Source organism: Ursus arctos, unplaced genomic scaffold (genome assembly GCF_023065955.2).
Source record: "Ursus arctos isolate Adak ecotype North America unplaced genomic scaffold, UrsArc2.0 scaffold_2, whole genome shotgun sequence".
In the NCBI taxonomy this organism is placed as follows: domain Eukaryota; kingdom Metazoa; phylum Chordata; class Mammalia; order Carnivora; family Ursidae; genus Ursus; species Ursus arctos.
The window spans coordinates 100289691-100308494 of record NW_026622874.1 but is presented as its reverse complement, the minus strand read 5'-3'; the positions used below and the strand labels follow the sequence as shown (position 1 = coordinate 100308494).

At 46.1% G+C, this 18804-nt stretch overlaps 1 protein-coding gene across 11 annotated transcripts in view; it reads right to left on the bottom strand.

The window, feature by feature from the left end:
• The window catches only part of RNF216 (ring finger protein 216), a 157290-nt gene that overhangs the window by 27128 nt on the left and 111358 nt on the right, over positions 1 to 18804 (bottom strand). The window lies entirely within an intron of this gene.

Genomic DNA, 18804 nt, shown 5'->3' with positions numbered 1-18804 from the left:
TTAACCAACTGTGCCACCCAGGTGGCACATCTATAAAGATGAATTAAAAAAAATTACTATTTATTCCAGAAGCTTTCCTACTTTACAAAATTTATGTGTGTCAGGAACTATTTCACATCTATAACAAGAATTTAAAGAAACATTAACCCAGTTAAATTTCCGTAAGTGGAAATTACAACCTTAATAAGTACAATGAAGGAAAAGTTGGGTGTTGTCAGCTTTAACCGGGAACCTGATCTAGTTTGGGGAGGGGAACGGTGAAGGCTTGAGGAAGTGGAGTCTGAGTTCTGAAAGATGAGTCAAAGATAGCGAAAGGAGACTAGCATTCCAGACAGAGGAAAAGAAAGAGAATACTCTGGCAGACGAAGCTGGGCAAGTCTGGTTCCTGCACTGGACTGCAAAGTGAAAACAGGCCTGGTAAAGCCTGCAGGGACCAGACAACGTGGATGCGACCATCAGTCTGGCCTTTGTCTTAAGAGTGCCAGGAAGGCCTCAAGAGGCATCAAGCATGGAAGCACCATGATCAGGTATGTGGTTTAAAAGATCACTGTGTGTGGACAACAGCCTGGAGGGAGCAAAGAATGGACATGCCAAAGACAGTCAGGAAGCTGGTAAAGTCACCCAGTACAGAGACTGAGAAGGCGCAGACCAGGGAGGTAGGTGAGGGCAAGAAGGAAGGTTCAATGACTGGAGAGAAACTCAGGAAGGTGTCAAGGATGGGATTTCTTGGTTTCCGGTTCGTGCAACCCAAGACACAGATGGAGCTTGGCAACAGTGGAAAAAGTTTGGCCTGTCCACCTGTGGGACAGCACTGGCGATGTCTGGCAGTGAGCTTGGTTATCATTGTTTAGCATTTGGGAGTGGCCGGGTTAGGGGTCGCCGGGAGACGTACTAGATTATATCCTGACGTCAATTCTAGAAACACTCCCATTGGTGTACTTGCCACTTATTGAACTTTCTCTACATATACTACTGAGATGACTCAGCAAGGCACAGGATGGTATGTACGGTATAGACGCTACCATTTCTACAGAACAAAGGTGGCGGTGGTGGTGGTGGAGGAGAATACGGTGACCTATAAAGCCAACCTGAAAGGTTACCTAAGAAACTGGTAGTGCTGATTGTCCTGAGTGGCTGGAAGGCACGGGTGAGACTTCTTACTGCAGACTTTTTTCATCTTTTGAATCTTATACTATATAAATGTACTATCTAATTAAAAAATAAATAACATTATAGAGAAGTGAAGCAGACTGCTTGGGGAGCTGAGAACCCGAGCAATCCTTTGGTGGATGTTGTAAACAGGCTTCGATCAGTGGAATGAGGTGGGTAAGGGTAGAGATGAGCCGATTAGGAATCTGGCATTACACACCACTGCTTCCAAGGGATGTGATGTTCTTTGGTCCCCTACCTACTTTCCCCGCCAGCGAACAGAGGCTGTATCAGTAGTGACTTAATTATTACACACCAAAATGTAAAGCAGTCCCACACCTGTTTTTAAAAGACTTTTGTGCTTGACTATTCTGGGAAACTGGAGGATAAACAACAGCTGGAGAATAGATGAGCTGGTATCTGGATCCTAACCTTTAAACAATACTAACCTAGCCACCCACCAGGAATAACAGCTTGACAACAATGCACAGCATTTAGACAGTGCTTTTTTAGCGTTTCTGGTGATGCAGTTATTAATTCATGGGACCTTCTTCATAAGGAAGAATCCATTTTCAAAGCGACACAGGATCTGTGACAGCAAGATGGCCTGGCCAAATGGAGTCAGTTGTGAGCAAGAGGTCAGAGGACGCTACCACTGACTTCTAAAATCACAGCAGTTCTCTGGCAAATCCAGGGGTGGATTTTCAGCCATGGTGTTTCTCACTGAAGGGCCCAGGGGTCTCAGAGAATAAAACGGAAATGTCTTTTGAGGAGACTAACCAGCTAAACACTGAAACCCATAATTAAAATAAGGCAGGAGAATAGCAATCTGGGTAAATTTAACATTTGGAGCTTTCTGTGTTGTTCCTTTAAAACGTACCCTTCTCTTGTAGACACCGTATTTCTCTGAATTGTAATTCTCTCAAGTACAGCTAGGCTTTGTTCCTCGACTCAACAAATGCTTAAACAACATTAGGCAGAAGAAACGTTCTTGAACATTTCTAACACAAAGATAATTACATTCTTCAAAGTGAGGTTAATGAGAAGGTCCCAAGGACCATTTTGGACGGCAGAGTACACTCTGCATGCAGCTTCAAAACACCCAGCACAAGCATATCCCGGCTATCAGATGTGATCAGCACAAGGACTGCTGTGGGTCTGGGTTCCTCATGGCAAAAGAGATTTCTGGTTAAGTTTTATGCTGCCCCTTCAGTCCTCAAGATGCTTCAAGGTGTTTGGACTACTCACTGAGGTCTCAGCTTTGCAATGTAAAGAAAACACACCATAGCCTCCCTTCACCCACTTTCTGCTGCTTAAATACTGTTTTATGGGCAAGGCAGAAGATTAAGCTCGGTTTCAGATGACCCTGTCAGAGAGCTGAGAGTTCTTCATTAAACAGCTTCCTCAAAGACCAGCGAACACCACCCTGGTCATCACCTTGTCTACGCATAGCTGAGCTTCCTGTGCTGGAAAAGAACCCAAGAGAAGATGAAACCAAGAGTCCAAGTCACCAGACTTTGTCCTCCTTGCTCGCCACCCCTCCAGGCCTACTCTGAAGTCGCTTGGCTCTCTGTGCACCCTGCATCTTACCTGCTGGACTTTCAGCCTTGTCTAGGAAGCGGAACATAGAAACTGCTCACTTATTTTTAAATGGCTCCTCTAGAGAAACTTCTAGATCCACTCTTCACCGTAGAGAAGTTGATGACCTAGATATGGGGCATGAGCTGCGGCTGATTCAAACAGAATCTCCGAAGCTCAAGCGCTCTGCTTTGCCATCTCAGGCACTCCAAAAACGGTGGCGTTGTAAAATCCCCAAACCCTTAAATCAAAAGATGAGGCCCGGGTACCTATCTCTTCACAAATGCTTAGCAAACTCCAGGAGCCACAAGGCCATGCGCATTCAGACCACACATGTCTCTGAGTTGTCAAGGTCACTGTTTCTTCCCCATCTCCAGGTCCAAATGACACATGGACACCAACTTAGTCCAGCAAGAGACTGATTTCAAGACAGGAAAAAAGACCAGGAGACCGATGCTGGAACCCTTGAGAATCAATAAAACTGGGCAAACTTAAAGCTCAGCAGAATCAGGGCCTTTCCTTCCTTTAAGGAAATCCAAGAACTTCTATTTTTCCCAGGGTAAGGGTGCACACAATCTCTTAAGGAAGTCATGTAAGTGAGGAGCCCACATGGAACACAGTGGAGTTAAGTGTAACGTAACAAAGACAGCAAAGAAGAGGGGGAGGAGCTAAGTCAGACAAGAGTTCTTTGAGGAGTTGGCATCTTCATGGGACTGAATAAAACAAATATCACGAGTGATGAGAACACCCAGGCAACCAACACAGTACTCCTCCCATCAGGACTGAGATCTCTTTGGGAAGTGCCTCCCCAGCTACAACAGCCACCAGAGCCAAGTATCAAAAATGTGGAACCAGATTGCCAAACATCTCAACAATGAAATGAACATACACTTAATGTCATATGCTGTGTGAGATGCTGGGGATAGCAATAAGCAAGTTTGGGGCAGCTGGGTGGCTCAGTCATTAAGCGTCTGCCTTCAGCCCAGGGCGTGATCCCAGGGTCCTGGGATCGAGCCCCACATCGGGCTCCCTGCTCTGCTGGGAGCCTGCTTCTTTGTCTCCCACTCCCCCTGCTTGTGTTCCCTCTCTCGCTGGCTGTCTCTCTCTGTGTCAAATAAATAAATAAAATTTAAAAAAAAAAAAAAAAAAGCAATAAGCAAGTTAGACTCAGTTTCTATTTTTTCTTTCTTTTTTTCTTTTTTAAAGTAAGCCCTATGCCCAATGTGGGGCTCGAACTCACAGTCCTGAGATTAAGAGTCACGTGCTCTACTGAGCTAGCCATGTACCCCACTACCTTTTTTCCCCCAAAAGATTTTATTTGAAAGAGAGAGACAGAGAGGGAGGGAGGGATCATATGAGTGAAGGGGGGGAGGAGCAGAGGGAGAGGGACAAGCAGACTCTGTGCTGAGTGTGCAGCCTGATGCAGGGCTTGATCCCATGACTGAGATCACGATCTGAGCCAAAACCAAGACTCAGACGCTCAACTGACTGAGCCACCCAGGCGCCCCCGCTCTCTGTAATACCCCCTTCAAGTGTATGTTTCAGTGAAGAAGAGAAATATGAAACAAACAGGACACAGCTACAACAGCAAGGGGAACATTTCAGACGAATAGCACTAAGTGCTGTTAGGGGTAAAACAGCAGTTACATTAGCTTGGAGACCAAGAAAGCTTTTTTGAGGATGTGACAGGAAAGCAGAGCCCTGAAGGGTGTGCAAAGTTAGCCAGCTATGGGGGAAAGGTGTTCCAGGCAGAGGGAAGAGGGTGTGAAGGCTTTGAAGCAGGAGAGGACCTGTCTCACTGGAGGAGCACAGAGGAAGTTGGTTTGGCTGGAGCTCAAGGGGCAGCGCTTGGAGTGGCCCGTGAATCCTGCTTCCTGCCACTTCCTGCTGCAGGCACTAAGGCTGGAAGGAAGAGTCTGGAAAGCCAGGGCGTGGGTGGGAAATGCAATGATCTGATTTACATTTACAAAGATGTTGCTGTTTGCGCAAGCAGAGAATGGCTCCTGATGGTAGAGACTAGATTGTAGGATCTTACAGCAATCTCCTCACTAAAATTCGGGCCAAGTAAATAACTCCTAGGGGAACAAGCCCTAGAGTCTGGATTTGATTCTTGGCCAGACTTTCTTCATAGACCTCCACCAACAAGGCTATGACCTAATTCCTGAACCAGGCTGTGCCAACACTGAGCCTGGCAGGGGTAAGGCCGGCCTGTGACTGGGGAAATGGCAATGGGCCTATCTTTTCTTGTTAGGAATAAGAGAACCACTTTTCCAACATGGGTTCAGAAAGGGGCTTTATTTGGAAAAGCAGATAGACAGATTTCCAGTTTTGGCTCTTTAGAGGAGTTGCCCACTGAAATGTTGTTTATACGTAAGGGAGCATCATTAAAAAAAAATTTTTTTTTTAAATTTTATTCCCAAGTTTTTTCTTAAATTAAAGTTAGTTAACATACAGTGTAGTATTGATTTCAGGAGCAAATTTAGTGATTCATCACTTACATACAATACCCAGTGCTCATCATAACAAGTGCCCTTCTTAATGGCCAACCCATTTGGCCACCTCCACCCACCTCCCCAAAATTTTATTTTAAGCAATCTCTACACCCAACCTGGGGTTCAAACCCATAACCCTGAGAGCAAGAGTCACATGCACCACCAACTGAGTCAGCCAGGTGCTCAGGAAGGGAGCATCTTTTTTCTCTTTTTAAAGAAGCTTTAGGGGCGCCTGGGTGGCTCAGCTGGTTAAGCAACTGCCTTCAGCTCAGGTCAAGATCCTGGAGTCCCAGGATCAAGACCTGCATCAGGCTCCCTGCTCAGCGGGGAGTCTGCTCCTCCCCCTAACTCCCCCCCCTCTAACGCCTCTCTCTCAAATAAATAAATAAAATCTTAAAAAAAAAAAAAGATTTGTTTATTTGAGAGATACAAAGAAGAGAGAGCATGCACTAGGGGAAGGGGGAGGGGCAGGGAGCGGGAAAGAATCCTAAGCAGACGCTGTGCTGAGTGAGGAACCCAACACAGGGCTTGATCTCATGACCGTGAGATCATGACCTGAGCCAAAACCAAGAATCACACGCTTAACCAATGGGACCACCCAAGCGCCCCAGGAAGGGAGCATCCCTAACATGCGTTTTGAACTCACACATCCCTCCTGCTACGCCACAGCACTGACTCAACGTTCCAAACCTATACATCTTCCTCTACACAGTGCTTTACACACACAGCTCTTCCCATCTTCACACCAACTGTACAAGGAAGTACTGGACTGTTATTATCTCCGTTCTTTTTTTTTTTAAATTTAAACTTATTTTTATTTTTTGAGGGGGGAGGGGTAAGGGAGAGGGAGGGAGGGAATTGAGACGTGGGGCTCAATCTCACGACACTGAGATCATGACCTGAGCCAACACTTCACCGACTGAGTCTTCCAGGCACCCCTTCATTCTTTTTTAAAAAAGTAAACGAGAAAAGGAAGGCTGAGAGAGGCAAATTAACTTAAGGCCATGAAGCTATGGACTCAGTCTGCTTGATTCCAAATCCACTTGCTCTTTCCACTGTGTTCTCACTGCTTCCCAGCGTGGTGTTTGCTAGCAAGAACAGGTCATTGTTTACTGGAAAACCCAAGGGCACGAGGCTATGAGACAAGCCCTGAGGTTACAATGGGCATCTTGTGTGAGAGCAGATGAAAGAGCGGCAAGACCGCGGAGAGCGGGCGTTAGGGTTTGGAGGGCGCTGCCGGCCAGCTGCAGCTGTGCAGGATGCCTGCTTCCCTGTGCTTCCTGGAGAGCTGGGAATAACCCAGCAAGAGGCAGGATGGGCTACGATGAAACCCAAGGATACCATTTCTTAATGATGATGATAGGAGCCTGCTAATCACTGCAATCTTAGACTGGACACATACGAGGAAGTAGCTCTTCCCGCTACCTGTGGCCAGCTGCATGTCTGGTGGGGCACCGGAGGAAGTGTGTTTTTAGATTCCCATTGGATGCGTAAACAGGCTCAAAGTGAGTGTTCCACACCAGAACCAAGTATCACTTGGTCCTTCTGTCACCCAGCCCCAGGGCCTTCATTTGTACATACTTGCCACTCACTTCCCCAAAGGGAGCCAGGACAATGATGTACAGAGACCTGCTAATGACAGTGCCTGAGACCATCATCCCACCATCACTGCTCCGCGTGAAGTTCCGTTCCCAGTCAGAGTGGTAAGGGAGACACTGCTGCGCTGAAAGGAATGGTTAACACTCTCCCTTTCCCTCTCTTGCCGCCTTCAACAAACACCTCCTGAGAGCCTGCCCCTTCGACCAGGCTCTATTCCCAGCAAAGCATCACTGAACAAATGAGGTCCCACTCCATAGAGTCTACATTCTGACAGACAAATAGATAAAGGTCCACTCTGCAGGAAGACCACGAACACCCTGGGCACGAGTGTGGGCGGGGAGGCTGCCATCTGACACTAGTGTGAAGGATAGCCTCGTGTCTGGGTGGCATTCCAGTGTGAACCTGAAGGGGATCGGGCAGGGTGGAAGCTGGGGGGTGAAGTCACCTGGGAGAGCAGGAGAGGAGCTCAGAGAAGCAGCCTCCGGGGCCAGCACAGTTGGCCTCCAGTCAATGACACACGCCTGACACTCTTAACCTCACAATGCTCTGCCTAGATGTCCTTTTTCTTCTGGCAACACCTACCCATCAGTTCTCATTTCAAACACTAGGGGCTCTGGGAGACCCAAATGGCCTGGGCAAGAGTTGGCTCCATTTCCCTGGACTCCTAGAGCACTTGGCTCCCACTCTATTACAGCACTTTTGTCTTGTAATTATCAGATTACATCACATCTCCAAGGAGCCAAGCCCTGTTTGCAGGCAAAGACTATGCTCTGCTGACTACTACAGACAGACTTGGAATGGAAGGTTCAATTAATCTATTTTTAAAAAAGTTACCCTTTGAGTGCCTCTTTTGCGTCACATGGGTATGCACTGGTGAATAAACCAGCAAAATTCTGGATCACAAGGTGCTTACCGCCTAGCACACAATGTCTCAGGTGTCTTTTGGATTTCTAGGGCCGTGCACTAGGTCTGACCCACACAAGGGACTGAATATATAAAAAACTTCCAAGATGAAGGCTGGCAACACAAAGCACATTCCTCTTCATGTGGAGTTAACAAACACACATCCCACCCTTACTCCTGGGACTTCTGCATTTTATATGTAAAAAAGGCATTTGAAATCTCTTAGTAAAATGAACCCCTTCTCCAAAGAACATTATCTCCTCCTTATCAGGTCTTCATATTTATAATCATGCAAAGTACAATGAGTTCATGAGAAAATCAAGTTCTATATAAGATACTTTCATTGGGGGGGCTTGCCTGGCTCAGTTGGTAGAGCATACGGCTCTCAAACTCAGAGTCATGAGTTCAAGCCCCATGTTGGGTACAGAGCTTACTTTAAAAAAAAAAAGAAAATCAACTGGATTTAATAAAACTTAAAAGAAATCAATATTACATAAAAAAAAAAAACTTTCAGGTTAAGTCATTATAGCTTGTGCCTTAAGGACACAGGTTATGTCTTTCTTACGGTGGTTTCTTTCTTTGCTCCCCCCTAATTCCTTTCCCCAATCCAATGCACAAAACTATAAAGACCAGTTATTACCAAGAAGCTAATGGCCAAATGCCGGCAGATGGTGCTTGACAAAGCGCTGCATCTTTTCAAATTACAATATTCTTTGTTGGCTTTCACCTATAACTTCAATATGTGGAAACATCTCTCTTCGATTCGGATGAGAGGTGCTTTGCAAACATCAGTGCTTACTAGGTCGTGCCTGTGAGAAAGTCAGGACTGAAAAATCTGTCAGCCTGGCTCTCTCCCTCCCCCACTCAGGGCTTGAGAAGGTCAGTTAGCACCTGAGGTCAGACCACATGTTCCTAGGGCTCCCACCCACCGGAACAAGACAGTCCAGCCTGCCTGGGTCCATTTTTCTTAAGAACAAACACAATGTGAGCATTAATTCTTTTAATGAGGTCCTGTAATTATCTGATTACATCCCATCTCCACAAGAAGTCATGCTCTCCTCACAGGGATTTCTCTTTCCCTCAAAGGCAGAAGAACCTTTGGATTTCTAAATGCAGAATTCAAATCCGGGCGTGGCCAGGCAACACCTCTGGGCAATGGTACCGAAGAATAGACTTCTCTGGGGAAGATTTCACACTGTTCTTATTTTTTGATGGTTATACATACACACACTAAATTAATTTTTTAAACATGTGTGCTTTGGATGCATACCCTCCCACTTCGAGATACAGAAGCTGCCTTTGAAAAAAGAAATCTCTAAACCTTACTCCTGCAGATTAGAAAGAAGCCAAGCATTCCTTTCTTCTAGATTCACTGGGATTAGGTGACAAATCACAATGGGTGGCTTCGAATTTGGTTTCTGTGCTAATGCTGCCCCCTAGGGATAGAAAGTTAAAAAGGTACTGAGACTTCTGGAGTCGCCCCGCCTGGGAGAGGAGAAATCCAGACTGGGAAAACCAGCTACATCATGATCACAGCGACCTGCTTTTTCACTCTGCTATGGGGACCAGGGCTTTTGAGATAAAGTGGGATGTAAAGGCTTCCTGGAATAAAGGTAAGTTTAATTTAATTTTACCTTTACCAGAATAACAAAAATACCAATTCCCTTACAGAGTTATTCAAATACTGATGACTGCTTCTCTCGAATGCCCATTTAACAGAATCCCTGGGACAAGATCAATACCAGGAGGTGGATGTTTATATAGAAATTTCGAGACAAATAGGTGAGTTCCTACTAGGTACTATGACTACTGCTCTGGGCACTGGGGAAGAAAAATGAACAAATACAACCCCTAATTTCATGGAGTTACTGGGGGTAACTTTACGTTAAATCAGTGAAATACATGTAAGACAGGATTTTATGTGCTAAGGAGAAAATTATAGGAAGGAAGAATATTCTGGGGTGCTGAGAGGCAGAGATCGTTCATAATTATAAAGTGGGTGGTTGGGGAAGGCCTGAGAAGGTGAATTTAAAGAAAGATTTGAGGAAGGTGAAGAAATGAGTTTTATGATGTCTGGGGGAAAGGACTCCAGGCCACTGGAACAGCAAGGAGTGAGGTGGGAATGCCAGTAAAAGGAGACTGGGGTGTCCAGGGCCTGGTAGGCGATGACGAGGACTGTGGCATGTACCCAGAATAAAGAGAGGTTGAGTTGAAGAGGATTTTCTCTACAAGGGCCTGAGTATGTGAGTCCCAAAGAACCCCTATGTGTGGGCACCCCTTTCATGGAAAGCTCTGAGCCATCCTGTCCTAGGGCCCTGGTCTCCTGCCTCCAATTTCTGTCTCTGAGAGGGCTGAAAGGGCAGGTGGGCAGGAGAGCAGGGGTCGTGACTAAGCCCAGTCCAAAGGGGCTTGCTCACAGAAGATGCTCAACACAATAGTACGAGTTTGTGGAATCAAAGTCACTTATAGGTATGATGTTTATACTATGAATTGCAACCCATTGGATGGGCTGTGAAATCATTTTAGTAGATTATTACCAGTGTTTATTTGTTTGTTTATTTTTCAAACTATAACAGAAAAGAAGATACTGGAGTGCACTCCACATGTCAGGTCACTGTTCTGTAAAACTACTGTTTTGGTTATATACAAGTATATTTACTTCCATACTGGTTTTACGGTTTAGGGGTCATTCGAAACAGTCTGAAAGCCATTAACTTAGGATTCATTCATTCATGAACCAAAAAGTTTACTTTCTATTTTTATTTTATTTTTCAAAAGATTTTATTTATTTGCGCAAGAGAGAGAGAGAGAGTGCCAGCGCACACACAAGCAGGGGGAGCGGCAGGCAGAGGCTACCTGTGGAGCAAAGAAGCCAATGTGGGACTCAATTCCACGACCCTGGGACCATGACCTGAGCCGGAGGCAAAAAGCTTAACCAACTGAGCCACCCAGGCATTCCAAAAAATTTATGATTTTTTAAAAAGATTATAGTTATTTGAGTGATTGAGAAAGAGAGAGAGAGAGAGAAAGCGAGCTCAAGAGCAGCGGGAGGGGCAAAGGGGGAGGTAGAAGAAGACTCCCTAATGAGCAGGAAGCCTGACCCAGGGCTCAATCCCAGGACCCTGAGATCATGGCCTGAACCAAAGGCAGACACTTAACGGACTGAACCACCCAAGTGCCTCCCAAAAGTTTATTATTTAAAAAAGACTGATTTATTTGAGAGAGAGCGCCAGAGACAGCGTGCCACGCGCTGGGGAGCATGTGTGTGTGTGTGTGTGTGGGGGCGCTGGCATTGGGAAGGGGGGGACAGGGGGAGAGGGAGAGAGAGACACTCTCAAGCAGACTTCCCACTCGGGCGGCAAGCCTAACATGGACGGGGCTTAATTCCACAACCCCAAGATCATGATCCGAGCTGAAATCAAGAGTTGGGACGCTCAACTGAGTGACCTAGGCACCCTGAACCAAAAAGTTTTTTTTAATTAACTGATTTATTTGAGAGAGAGAGAGAGAGAGAGAGAGAGAATGAGTTGGGGGGGGGGGAAGGGAGAGGGAGAAGCAGACTCCCTGCTGAGCAAGAAGCCTGATTCAGGACTTGATCCCAGGACCCTGGGGTCATGACCTGAGCCAAACGCAGACACTTAACCGACTGAGCCACCTAGGAGCCCCCAAAAAGTTTCTTTAAAGGATGAGAGGCTCTTTCTCAACAGGAGCTTCCAGGAAACACTGAGGAATTTAAAAATAGCCCCACCTCTGGTTTACCCTGGAGCTAATGCTTTTAGTGAGGAACAGTGCAGAACAACAGCCTTCATGAGAGCTCGTAGCAAAGCAATGTATTAGGAAGTGGTGAATCTAATAATAGATCATCTCAAACTGTCGGAAATAAACACTGCTAGGACTTGGGCAGAAATAAGCCCAAGCACATCTCATCTCTGCTCACTGCAAGGGCTTCTCCTGGGCTTCCTGGAGCTTCTGGGAATGCTGGCCTGGCAGGAGCAGCCAGCAAAGCCAGCTCTTGTCCTGCTCAGATTCCAGGAAAAACCAAAAGACGTATCCCCCACAATATGCTTCAGGACCACATCTCTTATTTTCATGTTGTTAGCTAACGGGACAGGGGTGTTGAGGGGAAGCAGACAATAAAAATACAGGCCCTCACAGCCCAGACCTCAGAGAGAAGTTACCCTCGCTCTCAGAGTTAACATGAGCACTCCAGCCTCCTGTGCAGCTCCACCTAATCTGAGGAATGGGAAGATGTTACCTGAGGCGAGAAAAAGGGGAAATCAGGAATATGCCAGTCTGACCACACTCCAAGGGAGAGGGAGGGCACCGGCCAGCTTGAGCATCTCTGGCCTTGTCACAGCTACCATCCTGCAGCAGTGACAACAACTAGCCATGCGCTCCCTCTCAGACGTGCATGCGGGGACAGATGGCATGTGCCGGAAGGCCAACTTGAGTGTGTGATAGTTCTGTGACTGAACTAGCATTCTGGTTTGTCTCTCAACCTCAACGTGTGGATTTGGTTTGGGTCAGTGGGAGGAAATTCAGCTTCTGGACCAATAGTGCCAGACAAACCCCTGGCCCTGGCACTCTCTGTGTTCACAAGGCTCACCAGGGCTGCCAATGAAAGATGCAGATCCCGACACTGTGGACCCGAGTGGGTCCAAGAACCTGCATACAGACCAACTTCTTGGGATATTGTTAGTGCAGGCTTACAGATGGTGTTTTAGGAAGCCCGGCCCCATTACAGCACTGCCTCCCTGTGAGGCCTTGCCTTGGGGGCTTTCCTCTGGGACAGTCATGACTACAGCTCCCTCACGGAGTTGGTTTCCCACAAGGGAAAAGCAAATAAATGCTAATTAATGTCCCATACCCAAGAGCCTGCTCAGTGTCCCTTTATGAAGTCTGAGTAGATACTACATACACTTTTGACACTTTTTTCCTCCTTGCCAAAGTCAGGGGGGGAAAAAAAGGCCTTCTGTACATACTGTCCACTTTTATCTTAACCTAAGGTCTGAGAATGTGCTGTGAATGAGCAAAGTAGAGAAACCAGGCCCTGACACTCAGGCCTGACAAGCAGGGATGAAGGCCATCTTGGCATTCCTATGCGCACCTGGTCTGGCAACAAGCTGGGAGATCTGTACAGCTGGGTTTAAAAAGTAGCAAAATATACATACATACATACATACATATATATTTAAGGTTTTATTTATTTGAGAGAGCAGCAGAGGGAGAGGGAGACGCAGACTCCCTGCCAAGCAGGGAGCCCGACACGGGGCTTGATTTCAGGACCCTGGGTTCATGACCTGAGCCGAAGTCAGATGCTTAACCGACTGAGCCACCCAGGCATCCCAGTGAAATGTATTTCAAAATACAATGAAAAAAGAAACAGTGAGACCTATAGCACACACCATTCATGTAAATGACAATCACACCGCTCAGACTACTTTCTCAAGGCGTACACACATTTGGGGATGTATACAAAATGCTTAAAGCGGGTGTCTCAGGGATGGAGGTAGGAGCAGGGATTGAGAGATGAAGAAAATAAAACAAGACAGGGGTTCTTGCACAGCTGATTCTGATGGTGTACCCTAAGAAGGAGTGTGGCTGACTCAGATTCGCAGACTTGGTTCCAGCCCTTACCCCCAGACTAAACACACTGCCCCCTTTGCCCTGGGTTACTGTCCTCATCCTCCCTAGCTTTAAAAACAGGTGTAGAATAACTGGATTAACTTCCATATTCACAAATTGAAAGGCAGAGTATTACCAACAGGGCATAAGCACAAAAGTACAGGTGTATTCTGGGGTGTATCTTTCACTAGTGCGTCTGTTTTGGTTAGGTTTGTGGATTTATTTCATCGACTTAGTCTAAAAATGACTCAGTTTTAGAATTTGAAAAACCCTGAAAAAACTCTGGATAGTAAAAAATCAAACTAGTAAGAATTAGCATATACTCAGAAAGATGGGTCCTGACAAGTGAGAAGACCTCATGGAATCTCTGATCCTGGGATACACATGGTTCTGTATTTTTTGGACAGCTTTATAGATATTAGGACTTAGCTTCCCCCTCCCCCCCCTTAACCATTTGGGATGGAATTCTTACAGTGGAGGGAACATAATCCAATCTTTTCCTGATTATTCACAGTTATGGTCCTGTGGTACATCCACGACTCTGAGCTGTAACCAGGAAAGCCACTGGAGTCTATCAAGATGTTTGGGCAGTCTGTCCCTACCCCAAATGTCCCCAGGCCAGTGGGCCCTTGGAGTCTTCCGTTTGGCTGGATGGTTTCTTCCCTGCTTTCAGGTGACCCCTTTTTGCTGCTGTTTCTATGCTTAACCTGACACGCTTCTTCTTTCTTCCCATCTATCTGTTAAAGAGCTGAAAACCAGATAACTATGCATTTTAGAACTGGGTCTCAAATAAGAATAGACTGATCTAAAGGCAAATCTCTAGTGTTCACCTTGGAGGACAGAGCATCACAGACTGTAATGCTAACTATTTTGGATGCTTCAAAGGCTTTTCAGATTAGCTCCTGCTACCAGTTCAGTGTAGAAGATGAGAAAAGGCAGCTGTGGAAAATTCTTCTCAAAAATGATGATTTTAAAAGCTGCTCTGGCTTGACCTTGATGGACCTCTCCTAACCTGATTATCTTCACCTCCTGGGCCAACACTGTGGGGGGATGGTACTCTCCGCCTTGGCAGACATGTCTGTGGGGACTGTGGGGGTACTAGGTCAATCCCCTCACCTTGTATTGTTTCTCTGAGGGTGATCTTCCAGCCTAGGCAGAGCGCCATTCAGACCAACACCACTCTTTAGTTATGGCGGTGAAGAAAGATGCCTATGTTTTCATAATTTACCAGACGACAAGCTTCCGTCTTGCCAGGACATATTCAATCAGTTCTCATCAACAGGCTTTCTCATGAAACCCAACCCACGGGGTTAGTGCAGCGGGAGACCCAGAAATGTTACAAGCCTTTTTAGATCTGGTGCCCAGGTATCACTATATTCACCCTAGTTTTTAGGGTCCCTGAACTTTAATGAAGCCCTCTGTCAAGAAAATAAAGCCTTAAAGACAGTACAGATACGCAGTATCTGGAACTGTGATAGCAAATTTGTGTTTAATGGGGTTAATCAAACAGGGCCTGGATTTATCTGTATTCTCTCATTTGATAAAATGGAAGAATAAGCTGGGGATATCTGACCCACCTTAAAACACCCCACAAAATAACCCTAGATTGTTATGAAGTGTATCTTAACACAATTCTAACTTAAATAAAGTCAATAACTTACCTTTGCAAAATGAGGACATGTTTTTCCCCAGGACTCAAGGAGAATGGAGTTACTCTTGAAGAAAGCATGACAGGTTTAGAGATCATGCGGGGGATTTTTTGAGAACTGCTTGGGAGGTACAGTCTGAGCCCAGATGTGGGCAGCTCTGGCATGTAGAAGGTGTTTAAAGACACAGTTTGGATGAGATCACCTGAGGCAGGTGGGGACAGATGCACAGGTAAGAGCCCCAGGGTGCTCCAGGAGTGGTGTGCAGGGCAGACAAAGGGAGGACCAGGAAGCTTCCCAGTGAGGGGGTAATTTAAGGTACTAGAATGGGTTTCTAAAATGGAAAGATGACAAAGGAAAGAGGGAGCGAGGGAAACGGATATGCACCATGGATTGGCAAGCTCTTTCTTTTGGGCTAGTTTGTAACTCTACATCCCTCTCTCTCAGCCTGAGTAGTGAGGCACATCCTACCTACATTTCTCTCTGGTGATGTCTTGTAAAATCTGAGACAGAATTTCTACCATTTTGTAGTCCTAGAGTGACAGAATCCAAAGCCCTTGCAAGTGGTGAGCTTCCTGGAACCAAGAGGAGGTACAAGTAACTGACTTAACTCTGAGCCCCATCCCACCACTAAATAACACAGATGATTCTTGGCTCAGATTCTCTTAATTATCAATGGGCTAGAACTGCAACATTCATGAAACATAAGATCACAAGTCAGTAGTAGCAGCTTCCCAGAACCACCAACTTCAGCTCTAACTAAACAAGGAACTCCTAGGTAGACATTCAGGGTGGAATGTATCAATATGCTCTTTCCAGTATGGTTGGCCTTGTGGCAGGTAGTCGTACCTGGGAGTGGATGTAGAGGAAGAATGGAGCCTCCGCAGAGTTGTTAAAAGTGGGTTACATGATGACCCTTTTTGATACCGAATTTGGACAGTGACTTCTGGAAAACTTGGGAACAGGAGAATGGGTTCTTAAAGGAGTGGCGGAGGTCAGGGTGGGAAACCACCAAAGCGAACAGTAAAGTGGGCTGGGGAGGCGCACAGTGCTCTACATCCCTTCTCTGCGGCGACTGCTTTCTCTCCGGCACTCCTGGGACAGGCCCTGTGCATCTGCATTTCTCTGTCTTCCCGATACCCTCCCTGCTGACCCTTCAATCCTGGTCTTTAATAATGCTCATTGCCCCTTTCCGAATTGGACTTTGTGAGGAGGCAGAGGCCTTTCCCTTGAACGTGGCCCGCGTTAATTCTTTGTTGACCAGTGCAATCTCTCTAGTTGCCTTTTGGTTCCTGTGCCTGGAGAAAGACATAAACATGTCCTGCTGAAAGGATTTTACGGCTCACCACTCCGGGTTGATGGCATGGAGGAAAAAATGACATGTAGGAAATTAAGTAAATGGCTTCTGGAGTGTGGTTTCAGGTGCACTTCTGGGCTGGTAATTGGAAAGTCCCCTTGGACTTCTTTCCATTTTTATTTTTAAAGCTCACCAGCCTTCCCCACCTGCTGTCCCAACTCCTGAAAGGAATGAAGACAACATAATATAGCAGAAGGAGCCCAGGCTTTAGACATTAAGACAATTTGTTGCTATTTATGCTATGGGCAGGCTCCCCGGTCTCTTCTCAAAGACTTACTCTTCAGATCTCCCTGGAGGAGTATAAAGACAAAATGAAAAAAATACGTGGCCTCGGGGATGATGTCTGGCACTCAGAAGCGGTCCCTCTGCTGCCGTCACGAGTGGGCTCCACTTTCCCGAGATACCTCTGACGACTCTGCCATTTCTGTTTCCAACTCCCGAAGGATTAGAGCATCAGCAACAAGCCTCATGTTCCCTGGGGCTTGTTTTCTATACTTGCATGTAGTGCAATCTGGGTATATGCCTGTTTTTTTTTCTTTTTCTTTCCTCATATGGTTTGCACAGCGGACTCTACGATGACACCATCCACTTACAATGTTTACTAAGTGCGCGCTGAGGATGAAGCAGAGAGCAGGGTGTCATCAGCAGTGCTTGATGTTATCGAACTGTATGCTCTCTTCAGGCTTCAAATATTAGCAACAACCCCACATAAGAGCCTAATCCTTCAGCTGTGAACCCTGGCAATACTCTGCTTGGACTACATCTGACCACAAAGTCCTTTTCTTTTGTGTTCAGGGCCTTGCTCACTGCCCAGGGAGTGGAAGGCCATTTATAAACCATTCACCTGCCCTCAGCCACACAGTTAGCTCCTGGAAAAGGGATGGAAATCAAGGGAACCACACATTTGTAAAAGTTTTTAGGATGACTTTCCTCCAAAGAATTCACAGTTCTCCCAAATTTTTATCACAAGGAGACAGAATTCTGTCTTCCCAGAAAGAACAAAGGTAAAGCAAATTTAAGAGTGTAATCACTTTTGGGGCACCTGGGTGGCTCTGTCGGTTAAGCATCCGACTCTTGATCTCAGCTTGGGTCTTTATCTCAGGGTCATGAGTTCAAGCCCCACACTGGGCTCCACACTGGGTGTGAGGCCTACTTAGGGGAAAAAAAAAGGTGTAATCACTTTTGATCCTTCTTGGCCACTTCAAAATTCACTAATTCTGGTTTGGTATCAACTGAGGAGGTATAATGATGGGCTGTTTAATTCTTGTCAAGGAGGCTAAGAAAACCAAGAATAACACGGCTTTTTGATGTGTTGCAGACGACAGTCCCCTTCCTCTAGTGCTGGAAGGAAGGTCCTGTCCTTGACCTTAGCTGGAAGTCAAGGTGATCCCATTCTTCACAAGTGCCATTTATGCAGCAGGCTTGCAAAAAGAATGTTGCTGCCCATGCTGGTAGTTTTTCACCTTCTCCTTAAAAAAAACAACAACAAAACAACCCTCCCGCCCTGTAAAAAAAAAACACACACAAATAAAAAAACCCTCTTCAGAGTAAACATCAGAGCTGGGCTTTCGGTCATTCCCTCCTGCTACTACTGAAGTACGACAAAAAGGAGTCTCTCTGGGGCACAGGAGGTATGAGTGGAGTATGCGGGTCAGAGAAGGGACGAACAAAATGCTAGCCTGACACTGTGGCATGATGAGCAGCGCGCGGGGGAGATTCCCAGCTTGGAAGGCACAGCAACAGGGCCACCGACACTGGTCTCAATAGAGAAACACTTCATGATAAACAGCATGGACATGCCACTACTTTTCTAATCCCCTATTCCTTTTATTTTCCCAGTTCATAAGCTTTGACAACTCCGGTTATGGTATGACTGTCTTTCACATATTTCTGTTACGGAAAATAGCACAACACTGTTTGGTTAGTACATCACCCACCGGAGGTCTCCGGACACCTTTCTTACATTCCTACTCACATGGCTCTTTCTCCAGTTGAAAACTAGTCCTCTTCTTCAAAATAGGAGCGGTTTGTTTAATCAACGATTTTTAGTTCTGCAGGACATAATACTATAAAGAATATTGGAGAACATTTAACGCAGGCAGGTGGCTACAGATGGTCCCCTCAGGGACAGTTATCTAGTCCCTTGCTCCTCAAAAGATAAGCAGCAATGTCTGTACACAAGCTCCTGGGTACGTGCAGAACAACCTGGGCTCTTCAGAAGGTCAGATTTTGCTATTGGCAATTATAGGGAAGTTGACTATATTCAATCATTATCCATTCGTGTACTCAACGCCCCTGAAATCATCACTCCATCTTGCTTCAAATGGAAGGTGATCAAAAGCCCTTTCCTGGAGGGCAAGAGTCCAGCAGTAAGACACCAGAAACGTATTAGAGAGTGAGGTGTCAGGAAGGGCTGGCAGTGAAGTCTACAACTGTTCATGTTTGTAAATCAAAG